Below are 19333 nucleotides of genomic sequence, written 5' to 3' on the forward strand. Positions count from 1 at the left end.
AGATCCCACTGACAAGATTCATGAACTAGGTGTCCATACTAACCTAAGCGCTTCTACTGGCCTTTTACGTCCAATTCCCATACCACTATTTTACTGTTACAACACTTTAGACTAATGAAGCACCTCCTTTTTATTCACTGTAGCACCTACCTGATAGGCATTGCATGGATTCTGATATGAAGGTCAAACATTAGCAAACTCCCGTAAGAACGTCATCTATTGCTTAGCTCTGGAATATTTCCCTGTCATCCCAATAACAACTGAGTTGTCATCTGGATAATTTTCAACAAGGCACCCCCCCCCCTAAATAACATAATATAATTACACTCAGTTTGTGTATCACTAAGTTTCTTATCCTAATCTCACGCATCCCTTAGCTTATCATGCCCCCCCCCCCAAAAAAAAAATGGCTATACACCTCACTTCAGTCCCTCCTGGTCTATTTATATTGTCAGGGGTCCTAGTGTGGTTCGGCACCTCAAGTGAGGACCTCGAAAAAATCTTAAAAAAAGAAGTTTCAATCTATATTATTCGCCTGCACCACTTTCATTATTCTGGGCACTCGCTTTAAATCAGGTGTACACAGACTCTGATCAGGCGGGTTATATTTCCTTGCAACAGGACATCCTCAACACAGAGCATGTGCTAATATTGATGTGCTGAATTAAATGTTACTGATGTAAATTACCTGTTATATTTACATTTGTTATTATTGTTAAGTTACAGTGCACTCTTGTACTAAGTTCACTTCTACGTGGGTTTCGGGGGTTCATATGCTACTTGCCCCAGTGTTACCTGAGTTATACGGATGGAACTAACTGATCAATTATATCTAGCAGCCTTAGGGGGAATATGTTTTGCCTGTTTTTAGGTTTGTCCTTTAGATGCATCTACCTTTAACCCATGGTTATTATCAAATCATTTTTTTTTTGTTCAGTATCTAACCGTTTATATACTCCGGTAATAATCTGACCTCCTAGTCCCTCTCTCCCCCATATGTATACTGTGTAGCTGTTTGATTTCCTAGCTGCTTTATTTAGAGTATGTCAACTTCAGTTAGACTTAACCTAGCTCTCACATCAGCACAGTTTTTATATGCAGCCTTCCTAGGATTAATGTACATTTCATGATATATATTCTACAGGGCCCCCTCAACAAAGTCAACTTAATTACAAATAAATAGCAGGGTCCCATAGCTTGATAATGAGTTTTATAATTATGACTATCTATGGTTAAATCCCTCGGACGCGCCCCCCCCCCCAACTTTAGAGCAGCTCTTGCCTGCTGATTTTCCCTTATTATTTATCACAGGGTCCATGAGTGACCCCTTGTAACTACCTATCGATACTTAATTTCTTATACACCTGGTCCAAAATTGGCCTAAGCTTTAGTTACTTCATCTCTATGTATACTCAGAAAAATGAGGTTTCATTGGTTTGTATTCTATCTTATTATTGACATTTTCTTGCCTGTTATTATATGATGTGATACAGCTTCTTTCCTTTCCTTATCAGTTCTGTTCATTGTACAGATGTTTTTGAAACAGGGCTTTATCTTGTTATACAATTGCTACATCACCTTGACATGTCAATGCCACGTACTATTTTTATTTTTGTCAAATATATAAAAAACCTCAATAAAAAAAAATAAAAAAAAATCTCTAGATATTAATATTTAGTATAGGTGTGTGAATAACACCTCTGAGAATCATGCATCTAGATATGAAAAATTGTACTTGGTTTGTATAATATCAAGCAGTCAGATACAAACAATATCTTTTTTAGCCGGCTATTAATAAATTAAAAACATAATGCTGTAACAAGAGGACCTGTTAATATGTGGAATGTCAGGTTATGAGATTAAAGCTATCTAGCTAATACTCTATCTGCAATTATAAAGTCCTTGCTTGAACAGTTAACTTTAGCATAGCTGTTCAATGTAATGGATTCTATCTGCTTGAACTCTCTCAATATCAATATATAGCATAGGTATGTGAATAATACCTCTGAGAGTCATGTATCTAAATATGAAACATTGTACTTGGTTTATATAGTATCAAGCAGTTAGATACAAACAATATTTTTTGCAGCCGGCTATTAATAAATTCAGACATAATGCTGTAACAAGAGGACCTGTTAATATGTTGGATGTCATATTGCGAGATTAAAGCTAATAATATAATACTCTATCGGTAATTATAAAGTCCTTGCTTGCACAGTTAACTTTAGCACAGCTATTCAGTGTAATATATTCTGTCTGCTTAGGTCCCTTCTATAGCAGGGGCTAGATTAACATTTAACTGACTTGTTTTACTAACATAGCACAATATCTGACCTCAGAATATAACACACATTTACAAGTTATTGACAATCAACAGTTATCATAGAGAGTAAGAAGTTAAAAAATGAGAGTATGAACTCTCGGAAGCCAGACCCCTGACACGGGTTTCGCTCACGCTTCCTCAGAGGGGTTACCATCCTAGAAGTTGCCTCTTCAGATGTAGGAGCAGGAGCTATCTTATCTTAGAAAGATCCTTCAACTGGCAAGCAACACCAAGTAACTTTCTTTTTCAAAACGTTTTCCAAAGCAGAAATCAATTATGATGTGGCTAACAAAAAACTCAATTAAGATAGCTTTGACTGAGTGGCCTAATCTCTTAGAGGGTATGAAAAGACCTTTCTTTATATTAACAGACCAAGAACTTATAGTATCTCCAAACAGCAAAATGACTAAACTCAAGACTACTATCTTTCATACATTTCTGGATCTAAAAATGTCAAGGCTGACACTCTATCTCGTCAATCGATTCCAATACAGAAAGAGGAAGTTAGGTTCACTATATTATTCCTCTGTCTTGAGTGATAAATGCCATCACCACAATCACTCTGAATAAACTAAGAGAAGCTCAAAAGACCATCCCAGAGCAATGTCATCATACTACTGACAGACTATTTGTTCCTCCAGAATTACGACACAGTACTCTGCATTGGGCTCATGATAGCATCTTAGCTGAACATCCAGGCATACTTACCAAATACAAAACTTTACAATCACACATTTGGTGGTCAGAAATGAAGATGTGCTGCTTGTACAGTCTGTGCTGCAAATAAAGTATCCCATTCATCTCCAACCGGTCTCCTCCAACTTCTACCTACTCCAAACCAGCCTTGGATCCATCTCACAATGGACTTTATCACAGACCTTCCTCCTTCTCACAGAAACACAGTCATCTGGGTAGTTGTGGACAGGTTCTCCAGGATGACTCATTTTGTTTTTCGGCCCAACATACCCTCTGCTAAAACTCTGGCTACTCTCAATAATCAACGACCAGTGCCATACCCTCGTTAAGGGGTTAAAACTTACTGACAATGAGTTTGATCACAATCCTTTAGAAAAGCTTGTGTATCTGCAAAAATCCCCATAGATTTAAAAGAGATGCATAAGAACAAAATAAAAATGCTCTAATATGTTAGAGCATTTTATTATTCAGTTATCACTTGTATATAATTGTGTGCCTAACGCCTGCAAATGGATTAGACACATATCTAAAGTCAGCACCAGAGCTGCAATGTTCTACTTGGAGATAGCTAAAAACATATGGGGAGCCAATGGCAAGAAGCAAATGTGTGTAGCCATCAATCAACATTAAACTCCGAGCAGTGTATGATATGTACATATTCTTGTTTCCACAAAGGACACCAAGAAAGGAAAGTAAATTTTAAAATAAAAGTCAATTTAAAAGGGTCTAAAAAATACACGCTCTATCTGAATTTTGCTAGTTTAATTTTGACTTTTCTATCCATTTAATGGTAAATTTTGTAGAAAAATCATTAAACATTTTAACCCCTTAGTGACCAGACCACTTTTCCATTTGTTGACCGTTTGGGACAGGGCTATTTTTATATTTCTGCAGTGTTTGTGTTTAGCGGTAATTATCCTCTTAATCATTTACTGTACCCACACATATTATATACCGTTTTTCTCGCCATTAAATGGACTTTCTAAAGATACCATTATTTTCATCATATCTTATAATTTACTAAAACAAATAAAATAAATTTTGATGAAAAAATGGAAAAAAACACACTTTTTCTAACTTTGATCCCCAAAATCTGTTACACATCTACAACCACCAAAAAACACCCAGGCTAAATAGTTTCTAAATTTTGTCCTGAGTTTGGGGGAGTTGGCTGACTCGTGAAGTCAGCACATAATTCAGCTGTGCAAAACCCCAAATAGGAGCAACGGCAGTATAGCGGTGTGTTAACCGCTGCGTTTTGCTCTGCCCAGAAAATCACTACATCTCGGCTGGGGTCCCTAAGGCAGAGAGCTCACAAGCGGAAGGTAGTGGGAAGTATAGCGCTGCCAGGCAATACTGGAAAGGAATTGCCGGATTTATCTCACAAGTAGCCCTTTTAAAATTTGGAAGGTCTAGGGTCTATTGCTTTTTACTTTAGATCCGACTATCAAGCAGCCCAGTTGATTTATCAAGAAGTCTGGCCACTACATTGCCCTGTAAATCAACTAGAGGCCTTTCCATCCCCCATGACAGTAACTGAAAAGAACTTCTCATTTAGGGTGACATTTTACACAAGGCACAGCAGTTTTGAGCTCAGAAGGTAAGCACTTTTATTTACTCATATAAATGCGACTGAAGCTGGAAGATTTTATTCTCAATCCTCATTTATTGCATATTCTATGCCTGCTGGATGGACTTGACTTACTTTCTTACATGGTAACATTGCCTATCAATATAAAGTACACATAAAATCTGACTTGGGGGCATTCAGACAAGTTGGATAAATCCTGCAGGTGTGATCTACTTTTGTTAATACTGGCCTAGATTTAGAGTTTTGTCGGTAACGACCCGCGTAGCTAACGCTGGCTTTTTTCTGGCCGCACCTTTTAAATACCTCTGGTATTGAGAGTTCACAGAATGGCTGCGTTAGGCTCCAAAAAGGGAGCGTACAGGCATATTTAACGCCACTGCAACTCTCGATACCAGAGTTGCTTACGGACGCGGCCAGCTTCAAAAACGTGCTCGTGCACGATTCCCCCATAGAAAACAATGGGGCTGTTTGAGCTGAAAAAAAACCTAACACCTGCAAAAAAGCCGTGTTCAGCTCCTAACGCAGCCCCATTGTTTCCTATGGGGAAACACTTCCTACGTCTGCACCTAACACTCTAACATGTACCCCGAGTCTAAACACCCCTAATCTTACACTTATTAACCCCTATTCTGCCGCCTCCGCTATCGCTGACCCCTGCATATTATTATTAACCCCTAATCTGCCGCTCCGTAAAACGCTGCTACTTACATTATCCCTATGTACCCCTAATCTGATGCCCCTAACACCGCCGACCCCTATATTATATTTATTAACCCCTAATCTGCCCCCCACAACGTCGCCTCCACCTGCCTACACTTATTAACCCCTAATCTGCCGAGCGGACCGCACCGCTATTATAATAAAGTTATTAACCCCTAATCCGCCTCACTAACCCTATAATAAATAGTATTAACCCCTAATCTGCCCTCCCTAACATCGCCGACACCTAACTTCAAACATTTACCCCTAATCTGCCGACTGGAGCTCACCGCTATTCTAATAAATGTATTAACCCCTAAAGCTAAGTCTAACCCTAACACTAACACCCCCATAAATAAAATATAATTTAAATCTAACGAAATTAATTAACTCTTATTAAATAAATTATTCCTATTTAAAGCTAAATACTTACCTGTAAAATAAATCCTAACCTAAGTTACAATTAAACCTAACACTACACTATCAATAAATTAATTAAATAAAATACCTACAATTACCTACAATTAAACCTAACACTACACTATCAATAAATGAATTAAATACAATATCTACAAATAAATACAATTAAATAAACTAACTAAAGTACAAAAAATAAAAAAGAACTAAGTTACAAAAAATAAAAAAATATTTACAAACATTAGAAAAATATTACAACAATTTTAAACTAATTACACCTACTCTAAGCCCCCTAATAAAAATAACAAAGCCCCCCAAAATAAAAAAATGCCCTACCCTATTCTAAATTACAAAGGTTCAAAGCTCTTTTACCTTACCAGCCCTGAACAGGGCCCTTTGCGGGGCATGCCCCAAGAAATTCAGCTCTTTTGCCTGTATAAAAACACATACAATACCCCCCCCAACATTACAACCCACCACCCACATACCCCTAATCTAACCCAAACCCCCCTTAAATAAACCTAACACTAAGCCCCTGAAGATCTTCCTACCTTATCTTCACCTCACCGGGTATCACACCGATCCGTCCTGGCTCCGATATCTTCATCCAACCCAAGCGGGAGCTAGACATCCATCATCCAACGGCTGAAGAAGTCCAGAAGAGGGTCCAAAGTCTTCATCCTATCCGGGAAGAAGAGTAGATCCGGACCGGCAACCATCTTCTTCCAAGCGGCATCTTCTATCTTCATCCGATGAGGACCGGCTCCATCGTGAAGACCTCCAGCGCGGACCCATCTTCTTCCGACGACGTCCAACTGAAGAATGACGGTTCCTTTAAGGGACGTCATCCAAGATGGCGTCCCTCGAATTCCGATTGGCTGATAGGATTCTATCAGCCAATCGGAATTAAGGTAGGAAAATTCTGATTGGCTGATGGAATCAGCCAATCAGAATCAAGTTCAATCCGATTGGCTGATCCGAGCAGCCAATCAGATTGAGCTTGCATTCTATTGGCTGTTCCGATCAGCCAATAGAATACGAGCTCAATCTGATTGGCTGATCGGATCAGCCAATCGGATTGAACTTGATTCTGATTGGCTGATTCCATCAGCCAATCAGAATTTTCCTACCTTAATTCCGATTGACTGATAGAATCCTATCAGCCAATCGGAATTCGAGGGACGCCATCTTGGATGACGTCCCTTAAAGGAACCGTCATTCTTCAGTTGGACGTCGTCGGAAGAAGATGGGTCCGCGCTGGAGGTCTTCACGATGGAGCCGGTCCTCATCGGATGAAGATAGAAGATGCCGCTTGGAAGAAGATGGTTGCCGGTCCGGATCTACTCTTCTTCCCGGATAGGATGAAGACTTTGGACCCTCTTCTGGACTTCTTCAGCCGTCGGATGATGGATGTCTAGCCCCCGCTTGGGTTGGATGAAGATATCGGAGCCAGGACGGATCGGTGTGATACCCGGTGAGGTGAAGACAAGGTAGGAAGATCTTCAGGGGCTTAGTGTTTGGTTTATTTAAGGGGGGTTTGGGTTAGATTAGGGGTATGTGGGTGGTGGGTTGTAATGTTGGGGGGGTATTGTATGTGTTTTTTTACAGGCAAAAGAGCTGAATTTCTTGGGGCATGCCCCGCAAAGGGCCCTGTTCAGGGCTGGTAAGGTAAAAGAGCTTTGAACTTTTGTAATTTAGAATAGGGTAGGGCATTTTTTTATTTTGGGGGGCTTTGTTATTTTATTAGGGGGCTTAGAGTAGGTGTAATTAGTTTAAAATTGTTGTAATATTTTTCTAATGTTTGTAAATATTTTTTTATTTTTTGTAACCTAGTTCTTTTTTATTTTTTGTACTTTAGTTAGTTTATTTAATTGTATTTATTTGTAGATATTGTATTTAATTAATTTATTGATAGTGTAGTGTTAGGTTTAATTGTAGGTAATTGTAGGTATTTTATTTAATTTATTTATTGATAGTGTAGTGTTAGGTATAATTGTAACTTAGGTTAGGATTTATTTTACAGGTAAATTTGTAATTATTTTAACTATTTTAGCTATTAAATAGTTCTTAACTATTTAATAGCTATTGTACCTGGTTAAAATAAATACAAAGTTACCTGTAAAATAAATATAAATCCTAAAATAGCTATAATATAATTATAATTTATATTGTAGCTATATTAGGGTTTATTTTACAGGTAAGTATTTAGCTTTAAATAGGAATAATTTATTTAATAAGAGTTAATTTATTTCGTTAGATTTAAATTATATTTAACTTAGGGGGGTGTTAGGGTTAGGGTTAGACTTAGCTTTAGGGGTTAATCCATTTATTACAGTAGCGGCGAGATTCGGTCGGCAGATTAGGGGTTAATAATTGAAGTTAGGTGTCGGCGATGTTAGGGAGGGTAGATTAGGGGTTAATACTATTTATTATAGGGTTATTGAGGCGGGAGTGAGGCGGATTAGGGGTTAATAACTTTATTATAGTAGCGGTGCGGTCCGCTCGGCAGATTAGGGGTTAATAAGTGTAGGCAGGTGGAGGCGACTTTGAGGGGGGCAGATTAGGGGTTAATAAATATAATATAGGGGTCGGCGGTGTTAGGGGCAGCAGATTAGGGGTACATAAGTATAATGTAGGTGGCGGTCGGCAGATTAGGGGTTAATTATTGTAGGTAGCTGGCGACGACGTTGTGGGGGGCAGGTTAGGAGTTAATAAATATAATATAGGGGTCGGCGGTGTTAGGGGCAGCAGATTAGGGGTACATAAGTATAACGTAGGTGGCGGTCGGCAGATTAGGGGTTAAAAAAATTTAATAGAGTGGCGGAGATGTGGGGGGACCTCGGTTTAGGGGTACATAGGTAGTTTAAGGGTGTTAGTGTACTTTAGAGCACAGTAGTTAAGAGCTTTATGAACCGGCGTTAGCCCAGAAAGCTCTTAACTACAGACTTTTTTCTGCGGCTGGAGTTTTGTCGTTAGAATTCTAACGCTCACTTCAGACACGACTCTAAATACCGGAGTTAGAAAGATCCCATTGAAAAGATAGGATACGCAAATGACGTAAGGGGATCTGCGTTATGGAAAAGTCGCGGCTGAAAAGTGAGCGTTAGACCCTTTCCTGACTGACTCCAAATACCGGCGGTAGCCTAAAACCAGCGTTAGGAGCCTCTAACGCTGGTTTTCACGGCTACCGCCAAACTCTAAATCTAGGCCACTGTGTCTTAGGGAGCACAGTTTAATCCACTAATGATTGAAATAGGCTACCTACACACCTTACTAAGCTGATCTTTGTGTTTTTCTCTTTTTTATATTCAAAGGAGCTTGGATCTCAATCATGATAGGTTACTAACTATCTTTAACATGTGCACCTGGGGATTTTTTTTGACTAGCAAAGATTTTGTCATTATTAAATCTCATAGCCTTATGTTTTGGCCACGCAATCTTCTCAATTACCTTCTATTATTAATTCCTTAGGAATATAAGCAAGGGTAACCAATGGTTAAATCCCAGTCACATAAGGAACTGTGTATTTTTGGGCTTACTTTCCCCTTGCCTTCCCACAAATGTGAGAAAGGAGGAAAACAATGAAGGAAAGGATTGAGAGGTGTATGGATACATTTATTCGTCAAGCAAAAATGTCTCCTAAACTTAAAACTTCTGACAAAAAAGTAACTAAGGCTATGAACATCCCCAAACAAATCAATAGTGGATGAGAAATCATCTGACCCCCTTGATGCAAGTGATATAGCTGCAGAGGTATCAGCATTGATTATTCCGAAAATTGAGGAAATTCACAAGAGATTGGACATAATAATTGGTGAAATTAAAGTCCAAGCTGACAGAATAACAGACATGTAGCAAAGGATCTCCAACTGGGATGATGTTCAAAATTCTATGGGATCAAAAATTGAATTTCTATTAAAACAAAATACATCTCTATCCAATAAAATGGAGGAAATGGAAAACAGAGCCAGACGTAACAATCTGCGCCTAATTGGATTACCAGAAACTATCAAGTTTCAAAAAATAAAGAGCTTTGTGGAAAGGACCCTCCCTGATCTATTAGGAATCCAACATGATAAACAGCTTTTCATAGTAGAAAACAATTCATAGATTAGGGAGAGAACCGGATCCTCCTTTGCAGGACTCTAGAAAACCAGTAATTGCCAAATTTCTGAATTTTCAGGGCAAGGCTGAACTTTTAAAAGCATTCAGGAAACGGCAAAGTCTTCACTTCAATGGGGCCAATATCCTTCTTTTCCAAGACTTTTCCATGTAAATTTCCTTTAAAAGGAAACAGTTTTCAACACTATGTTCCCGTCTTGCTTCAGAAAATAGATTCTTCTCTCTTCTATAACCAGCTAAACTGAGGATTAAATCTGGATTGAATTTTTTTATATTTAACCCCTTAACGACCAAGGACGTACGCCACACGTCCTCAAAAAAAATACAGTTAATGACCGAGGACGTGTGACGTACGTCCTTGGTCTGGAAAGCAGCTGGAAGCGATCCTGCTCGCTTCCAGCTGCTTTCCGGTTATTGCAGTGATGCCTTGATATGGAGGCATCCTGCAATAACCCCCCTTGGCCATCCGATGCAGAGAGAGCCACTCTGTGGCCCTCTCTGCACCGGACATCGGTGGCCGGTATCGTTGGTGGGTGGGAGCTTACGTGGGAGGCGGGTGGACGGCCATCGGTGCTCAGTGTGGAGTGGAGGGGGGCGGGATCGGGGGCGGGAGCTACGGGGGCGCGCACGGGAGCGCGTGCGTGCACGGGGGTGGTGGGCGGGCGCGTGCACGGGGCGGGAGCGGGTGGGAACCGCTACACTACAGAAAAAAAAGGTTAAAAGTTAAAAACACCAATACTGTAAAATATAATCTAAGGGACCTGGAAGGGGTTGGGGGTTGGTCTCGGTGGGGGGGGGGGAAAGCTACACTACAGAAAAGGGAATTTTTTTTTTAAAAAGGCACATTTTGTTACAAAACTGGGTACTGGCAGACAGCTGCCAGTACCCAAGATGGCGCCCATTATTGCAGAGGGGAAGGGTTAGAGAGCAGTTTGGTGGGGGATCAGTGAGGTTGGGGTCTAAGGGGGGATCCTACACATCAGCATATGTAAATATGCTTTTTTTTTTTTTTAAAAAAGGGCCAAATACCTTTTATTTTAGTACTGGCAGAGTTTCTGCCAGTACTTAAGATGGCGGGGACAATTGTGGGGTGGGGGAGGGAAGAGAGCTGTTTGGGAGGGATCAGGGGGTCTGATGTTTCAGGTGGGAGGCTGAGCTCTACACTAAAGCTAAAATTAACCCTGCAAGCTCCCTACAAGCTACATAATTAACCCCTTCACTGCTAGCCATAATACAAGTGTGATGCGCAGCGGCATTTAGAGGCCTTCTAATTACCAAAAAGCAATGCCAAAGCCATATATGTCTGCTATTTCTGAACAAAGGGGATCCCAGAGAAGCATTTACAACCATTTGTGCCATAATTGCAGAAGCTGTTTGTAAATAATTTCAGTGAGAAACCTAAAATTGAGAAAAAATTAACGTTTTTTTTAATTTGATCGCATTTGGCGGTGAAATGGTGGCATGAAATATACCAAAATTGGCCTAGATCAATACTTGGGGTTGTCTACTACACTACACTAAAGCTAAAACTACCCCAAAAAGCTCCCTACATGCTCCCTAATTAACCCCTTCACTGCTGGGCATAATACACGTGTGGTGCGCAGTGGCATTTAGCGGCCTTCTAATTACCAAAAAGCAACACCAAAGTCATATATGTCTGCTATTTCTGAACAAAGGGGATCCCAGAGAAGAATTTACAACCATTTATGCCATAATTGCACAAGCTGTTTGTAAATAATTTAAGTTAGAAAGTTTGTGAAAAAATTTGTGAAAAGTGAACGATTTTTTTGTATTTGATTGCATTTGGCGGTGAAATGGTGGCATGAAATATACCAAAATGGGCCTAGATCAATACTTTGGGTTGTCTACTAAAAAAAAATATATACATGTCAATGGATATTCAGAGATTCCTGAAAGATATCAGTGCTCTAATGTAACTATCGCTAATTTTGAAAAGAAATGGTTTGGAAATAGCAAAGTGCTACTTGTATTTATGGCCCTATACTTTACAAAAACATAATTTATGCTTACCTGATAAATTTATTTCTCTTGTAGTGTATCCAGTCCACGGATCATCCATTACTTATGGGATATAAACTCCTCCCCAACAGGAAGTGCAAGAGGATTCACCCAGCAGAGCTGCTATATAGCTCCTCCCCTAACTGCCATTACCAGTCATTCGACCGAAAACATGCAGAGAAAGGAAAACCATAGGGTGCAGTGGTGACTGTAGTTTAATGGAAAAATTACCTGCCTTAAAGTGACAGGGCGGGCCGTGGACTGGATACACTACAAGAGAAATAAATTTATCAGGTAAGCATAAATTATGTTTTCTCTTGTTAAGTGTATCCAGTCCACGGATCATCCATTACTTATGGGATACCAATACCAAAGCTAAAGTACACGGATGACGGGAGGGACAGGCAGGCTCTTTATACGGAAGGAACCACTGCCTGAAGAACCTTTCTCCCAAAAACAGCCTCCGAAGAAGCAAAAGTGTCAAATTTGTAAAATTTGGAAAAAGTATGAAGAGAAGACCAAGTTGCAGCCTTGCAAATCTGTTCAACAGAAGCCTCATTCTTAAAGGCCCAAGTGGAAGCCACAGCTCTAGTAGAATGTGCTGTAATTCTTTCAGGAGGCTGCTGTCCAGCAGTCTCATAGGCTAACCGTATTATGCTACGAAGCCAAAAGGAGAGAGAGGTAGCCGAAGCTTTTTGACCTCTCCTCTGACCAGAATAAATGACAAACAGGGAAGACGTTTGTCGAAAATCCTTAGTTGCCTGTAGATAAAATTTCAGGGCACGGACTACATCTAGATTGTGTAGCAGACGTTCCTTTTTCGAAGAAGGATTAGGACACAAAGATGGAACCACAATCTCTTGATTGATATTCCTGTTAGTGACCACCTTAGGTAGGAACCCAGGTTTAGTACGCAGAACTACCTTGTCTGAATGAAAAATCAGATAAGGAGAATCACAATGTAAGGCAGATAACTCAGAGACTCTTCGAGCCGAGGAAATCGCCATTAAAAACAGAACTTTCCAAGATAACAACTTGATATCAATGGAATGAAGGGGTTCAAACGGAACCCCCTGTAAAACATTAAGAACTAAGTTCAAACTCCATGGTGGAGCAACAGTTTTAAACACAGGCTTGATCCTAGCTAAAGCCTGACAAAAAGCTTGAACGTCCGGAACTTCTGACAGACGTTTGTGTAAAAGAATGGACAGAGCTGAAATCTGTCCCTTTAAGGAACTAGCGGATAAACCCTTTTCTAAACCTTCTTGTAGAAAAGACAATATCCTCGGAATCCTAACCTTACTCCATGAGTAACTCTTGGATTCGCACCAATATAAGTATTTGCGCCATATCTTATGTTAAATCTTTCTGGTAACAGGCTTCCTAGCCTGTATTAAGGTATCAATAACTGACTCAGAAAAACCACGTTTTGATAAAATCAAGCGTTCAATTTCCAAGCAGTCAGCTTCAGAGAAATTAGATTTTGATGTTTGAAGGGACCCTGGATCAGAAGGTCCTGTTTCAGAGGTAGCGACCAAGGTGGACAGGATGACATGTCCACTAGATCTGCATACCAAGTCCTGCGTGGCCATGCAGGCGCTATTAGAATCACTGATGCTCTCTCCTGTTTGATTCTGGCAATCAATCGAGGAAGCATCGGGAAGGGTGGAAACACATAAGCCATCCCGAAGGTCCAAGGTGCTGTCAAAGCATCTATCAGAACCGCTCCCGGATCCCTGGATCTGGACCCGTAACGAGGAAGCTTGGCGTTCTGTCGAGACGCCATGAGATCTATCTCTGGTTTGCCCCAACGTCGAAGTATTTGGGCAAAGACCTCCGGATGAAGTTCCCACTCCCCCGGATGAAAAGTCTGACGACTTAAGAAATCCGCCTCCCAGTTCTCCACTCACGGGATGTGGATTGCTGACAGGTGGCAAGAGTGAGACTCTGCCCAGCGAATTATCTTTGATACTTCCATCATTGCTAGGGAGCTTCTTGTCCCTCCCTGATGGTTGATGTAAGCTACAGTCGTGATGTTGTCCGACTGAAACCTGATGAACCCCCGAGTTGTTAACTGGGGCCAAGCCAGAAGGGCATTGAGAACTGCTCTCAATTCCAGAATGTTTATTGGTAGGAGACTCTCCTCCTGATTCCATTGTCCCTGAGCCTTCAGAGAATTCCAGACAGCGCCCCAACCTAGTAGGCTGGCGTCTGTTGTTACAATTGTCCAGTCCGGCCTGCTGAATGGCATCCCCCTGGACAGATGTGGCCGAGAAAGCCACCATAGAAGAGAATTTCTGGTCTCTTGATCCAGATTCAGAGTAGGGGACAAGTCTGAGTAATCCCCATTCCACTGACTTAGCATGCACAATTGCAGCGGTCTAAGATGTAGGCGTGCAAAGGGTACTATGTCCATTGCTGCTACCATTAAGCCGATCACCTCCATGCATTGAGCTACTGACGGGTGTTGAATGGAATGAAGGACACGGCATGCATTTTGAAGCTTTGTTAACCTGTCTTCTGTCAGGTAAATCTTCATTTCTACAGAATCTATAAGAGTCCCCAAGAAGGGAACTCTTGTGAGTGGAAAGAGAGAACTCTTCTTTTCGTTCACCTTCCATCCATGCGACCTTAGAAATGCCAGTACTAACTCTGTATGAGACTTGGCAGTTTGAAAGCTTGAAGCTTGTATCAGAATGTTGTCTAGGTACGGAGCTACCGCAATTCCTCGCGGTCTTAGTACCGCCAGAAGAGCACCCAGAACCTTTGTGAAGATTCTCGGAGCCGTAGCCAATCCGAATGGAAGAGCTACAAACTGGTAATGCCTGTCTAGAAAGGCAAACCTTAGATACCGGTAATGATCTTTGTGAATCGGTATGTGAAGGTAAGCATCCTTTAAATCCACTGTGGTCATGTACTGACCCTTTTGGATCATGGGTAAAATTGTCCGAATAGTTTCCATTTTGAACGATGGAACTCTTAGGAATTTGTTTAGGATCTTTAAATCCAAGATTGGCCTGAAAGTTCCCTCTTTTTTGGGAACCACAAACAGATTTGAGTAAAACCCTTGTCCTTGTTCCGACCGCGGAACCGGATGGATCACTCCCATTAATAAAAGATCTTGTACGCAGCGTAGAAACGCCTCTTTCTTTATTTGGTTTGTTGACAACCTTGACAGATGAAATCTCCCTCTTAGGGGAGAGAATTTGAAGTCTAGAAGGTATCCCTGAGATATGATCTCTAACGCCCAGGGATCCTGGACATCTCTTGCCCAAGCCTGGGCGAAGAGAGAAAGTCTGCCCCCCACTAGATCCATTCCCGGGTCGGGGGCCCTCGATTCATGCTGTCTTAGGGGCAGCAGCAGGTTTCCTGGCCTGCTTGCCCTTGTTCCAGGACTGGTTAGGTCTCCAGCCTTGTCTGTAGCGAGCAACAGCTCCTTCCTGTTTTGGTGCAGAGGAAGTTGATGCTGCTCCTGCTTTGAAATTACGAAAGGAACGAAAATTAGACTGTCTAGCCTTAGGTTTGGCTCTGTCTTGAGGCAGGGCATGGCCTTTACCTCCTGTAATGTCAGCGATAATTTCTTTCAACCCGGGCCCGAATAAGGTCTGCCCTTTGAAAGGTATATTAAGCAATTTAGATTTAGAAGTAACGTCAGCTGACCAGGATTTTAGCCACAGTGCTCTGCGTGCCTGAATGGCGAATCCGGAATTCTTAGCCGTAAGTTTAGTTAAATGTACTACGGCATCTGAAATAAATGAGTTAGCTAACTTAAGGGCTTTAAGCTTGTGTGTAATCTCATCTAATGGAGCTGATTCAAGTGTCTCTTCCAGAGACTCAAACCAAAATGCTGCTGCAGCCGTGACAGGCGCAATGCATGCAAGAGGTTGCAATATAAAACCTTGTTGAACAAACATTTTCTTAAGGTAACCCTCTAACTTTTTATCCATTGGATCTGAAAAGGCACAGCTATCCTCCCCCGGGATAGTGGTACGCTTAGCTAAAGTAGAAACTGCTCCCTCCACCTTAGGGACCGTTTGCCATAAGTCCCGTGTGGTGGCGTCTATTGGAAACATCTTTCTAAATATCGGAGGGGGTGAGAACGGCACACCGGGTCTATCCCACTCCTTAGTAACAATTTCAGTAAGTCTCTTAGGTATAGGAAAAACGTCAGTACTCGCCGGTACCGCAAAATATTTATCCAACCTACACATTTTCTCTGGTATTGCAACTGTGTTACAATCATTCAGAGCCGCTAACACCTCCCCTAGTAATACACGGAGGTTTTCCAGCTTAAATTTAAAATTTGAAATATCTGAATCCAGTTTGTTTGGATCAGAACCGTCACCCGCAGAATGAAGCTCTCCGTCCTCATGTTCTGCAAATTGTGACGCAGTGTCTGACATGGCCCTAATATTATCAGCGCACTCTGTTCTCACCCCAGAGTGATCACGCTTACCTCTTAGTTCTGGTAATTTAGCCAAAACTTCAGTCATAACAGTAGCCATATCCTGTAATGTGATTTGTAATGGCCGCCCAGATGTACTCGGCGCTACAATATCACGCACCTCCCGAGCGGGAGATGCAGGTACTGACACGTGAGGCGAGTTAGTCAGCATAACTCTCCCCTCGTTGTTTGGTGAAATATGTTCAATTTGTACAGATTGACTTTTATTTAAAGTAGCATCAATACAGTTAGTACATAAATTTCTATTGGGCTCCACTTTGGCTTTAGCACATATAGCACAGATATCTTCCTCTGAATCAGACATGTTTAACACACTAGCAAATAAACTAGCAACTTGGAAATACTTTTCAAGTAATTTACTATAATATGAAAACGTACTGTGCCTATAAGAAGCACAGAAAAAGTTATGACAGTTGAAAATTAATAAACTGAAACGTTATAGCATCAAATCTTTGTAAAAAACACAATTTTAGCAAAGGATTGCTCCCATTAGCAAAGGATAACTAACCCTGATAGCAGAAAAAAAAAAAATACAGAAATAAACGTTTTTTTATCACAGTCAACTACAATCTCACAGCTCTGCTGTGAGTGATTACCTCCCTCAAAACAAGTTTTGAAGACCCCTGAGTTCTGTAGAGATGAACCGGATCATGCAGGGAAGACAATAAACTTCTGACTGAATTTTTTGATGCGTAGCAAAAGCGCCAAAAAAGGCCCCTCCCCCTCACACATAACAGTGAGAGAGATCAGTAAACTGTCATAAATTAAATAAAACGACTGCCAAGTGGAAAAAAATAGTGCCCAAAACATTTTTTCACCCAGTACCTCAGAAAATTAAACGATTTTACATGCCAGCAAAAAACGTTTAACATTAATAAATTGAGTGTTATTAAAAAGCCTGTTGCTAGTCCCTGCAAATTAGGCTAAAGTTTTATGCATACAGTATAATTCCAGTGAAGTGCCATTCCCCAGAATACTGAAGTGTAAAATATACATACATGACAGCCTGATACCAGTTGCTGCTACTGCATTTAAGGCTGAGTTTACATTATATCGGAATGGCAGAATTTTCTCATCAATTCCATTGTCAGAAAATAATAAGCTGCTACATACCTCTTTGCAGATTAATCTGCCCGCTGTCCCCTGATCTGAAGTTTACCTCTCCTCAGATGGCCGAGAAACAGCAATATGATCTTAACTACTCCGGCTAAAATCATAGAAAAACTCAGGTAGATTCTTCTTCAAATTCTACCAGAGAAGGAATAACACACTCCGGTGCTATTATAAAATAACAAACTTTTGATTGAAGGTATGAAACTAAGTATAATCACCACAGTCCTCTCACACATCCTATCTATTCGTTGGGTGCAAGAGAATGACTGGTAATGGCAGTTAGGGGAGGAGCTATATAGCAGCTCTGCTGGGTGAATCCTCTTGCACTTCCTGTTGGGGAGGAGTTAATATCCCATAAGTAATGGATGATCCGTGGACTGGATACACTTAACAAGAGAAAAAAAGCAAAGAACATGTAAACATTGGGTATTTCTAAACTCAGGACAAAATTTAGAAACTATTTAGCATGGGTGTTTTTTGGTGGTTGTAGATGTGTAACAAATTTTGGGGGTCAAAGTTATAAAAAGTGTGTTATTTTCCATTTTTTCCTCATATTTTATAAAACATTTTATAGTAAATTATAAGATATGATGAAAATAATGGTATCTTTAGAAAGTCCATTTAATGGCGAGAAAAACGATATATAATATGTGTGGGTACAGTAAATGAGTAAGAGGAAAATTACAGCTAAACACAAACACCGCAAAAATGTAAAAATAGCCTTGGTCCCAAACGGACAGAAAATGGAAAAGTGCTGTGGTCATTAAGGGGTTAATACTCCACAAGCAGCTCAAACTTATCTAGACAATGAAGCAAAAAATTAAATCTTCTATTTTGATGAGAGTATATGATTTTATTTTTTTATATACAAGTTTCCTTTTTTCCCCCCTCTTCTCTGGAGCAAAGCTTGATCGATATATATATATATAGTACACATAGAAGGTTAGAAGGTTGTTCTCATATCTTCACTTATATTGGGATTTTCATTACACACTAATTCTTACCTTATCCATTGATGCTGGATTGTAATTATATGTGTTACAATTGTAATATGCATCTAAGTGAATATGTAAGGAGTATACTACGTTTCCATTCCAACTAGTTCGATATATGTGCAATAAGCATTATATGTTTCTATCCTAGCATTTGTGATATATGTGTAGAACAATATTTATGCGTTTGCCTATATATTCCATGACCAGCTCTCCTCCATATTATAATCAAATAGGATACGTATAACAATTGATTCCTGTTATTTTTCTATTTGACTTAGCTAGCTGAGGCATCATAACTTCATAGTTCTAGTGTGCCTATTAAATATACATGATATTTTTTTTTTGTGATTGAATGTTTTACATTTATTACTATATGTATCCTTACTGCCCAGTATGTCAATGGTTAATGGTTTATTTGCCTGTTAACTCACACTTTAGATAGCATTCCTTCTAACCAATGAGGATGTTTTTGGCTTTTAAATGAAGCAGCACTGGTGCATTCCATTAGCTATGATTACGGTATTACACCGAAACATGTCAGCTGGAAGCACCATGTGCTGAGTGTTTCTATTACAGACCCCCATGTGTTTTTTATCCGCTTTTGGAATATGAATACATTTTGGATTTTATTTTTAACCTCGGATTCCACTCTGTTCTTTCATATATATATATACTGTGTATATATATATATATATATATATATATATATATATATATATTCCCACTACTTGCTGTTATGTTAGATGTGAAAATAATGGCCATCCGTGGACATTTATGTTTTGTACACTTTCTATCACCCTTTGAGCAAACAATGGCTACTGTGGTTACTGGATTTTTTTTTATTTTTTTCCTTATATATATTCACTACAGTTTGATTATGACTTTTTGTGAGG

Source organism: Bombina bombina, chromosome 3 (genome assembly GCF_027579735.1).
Source record: "Bombina bombina isolate aBomBom1 chromosome 3, aBomBom1.pri, whole genome shotgun sequence".
Lineage (NCBI taxonomy): Eukaryota > Metazoa > Chordata > Amphibia > Anura > Bombinatoridae > Bombina > Bombina bombina.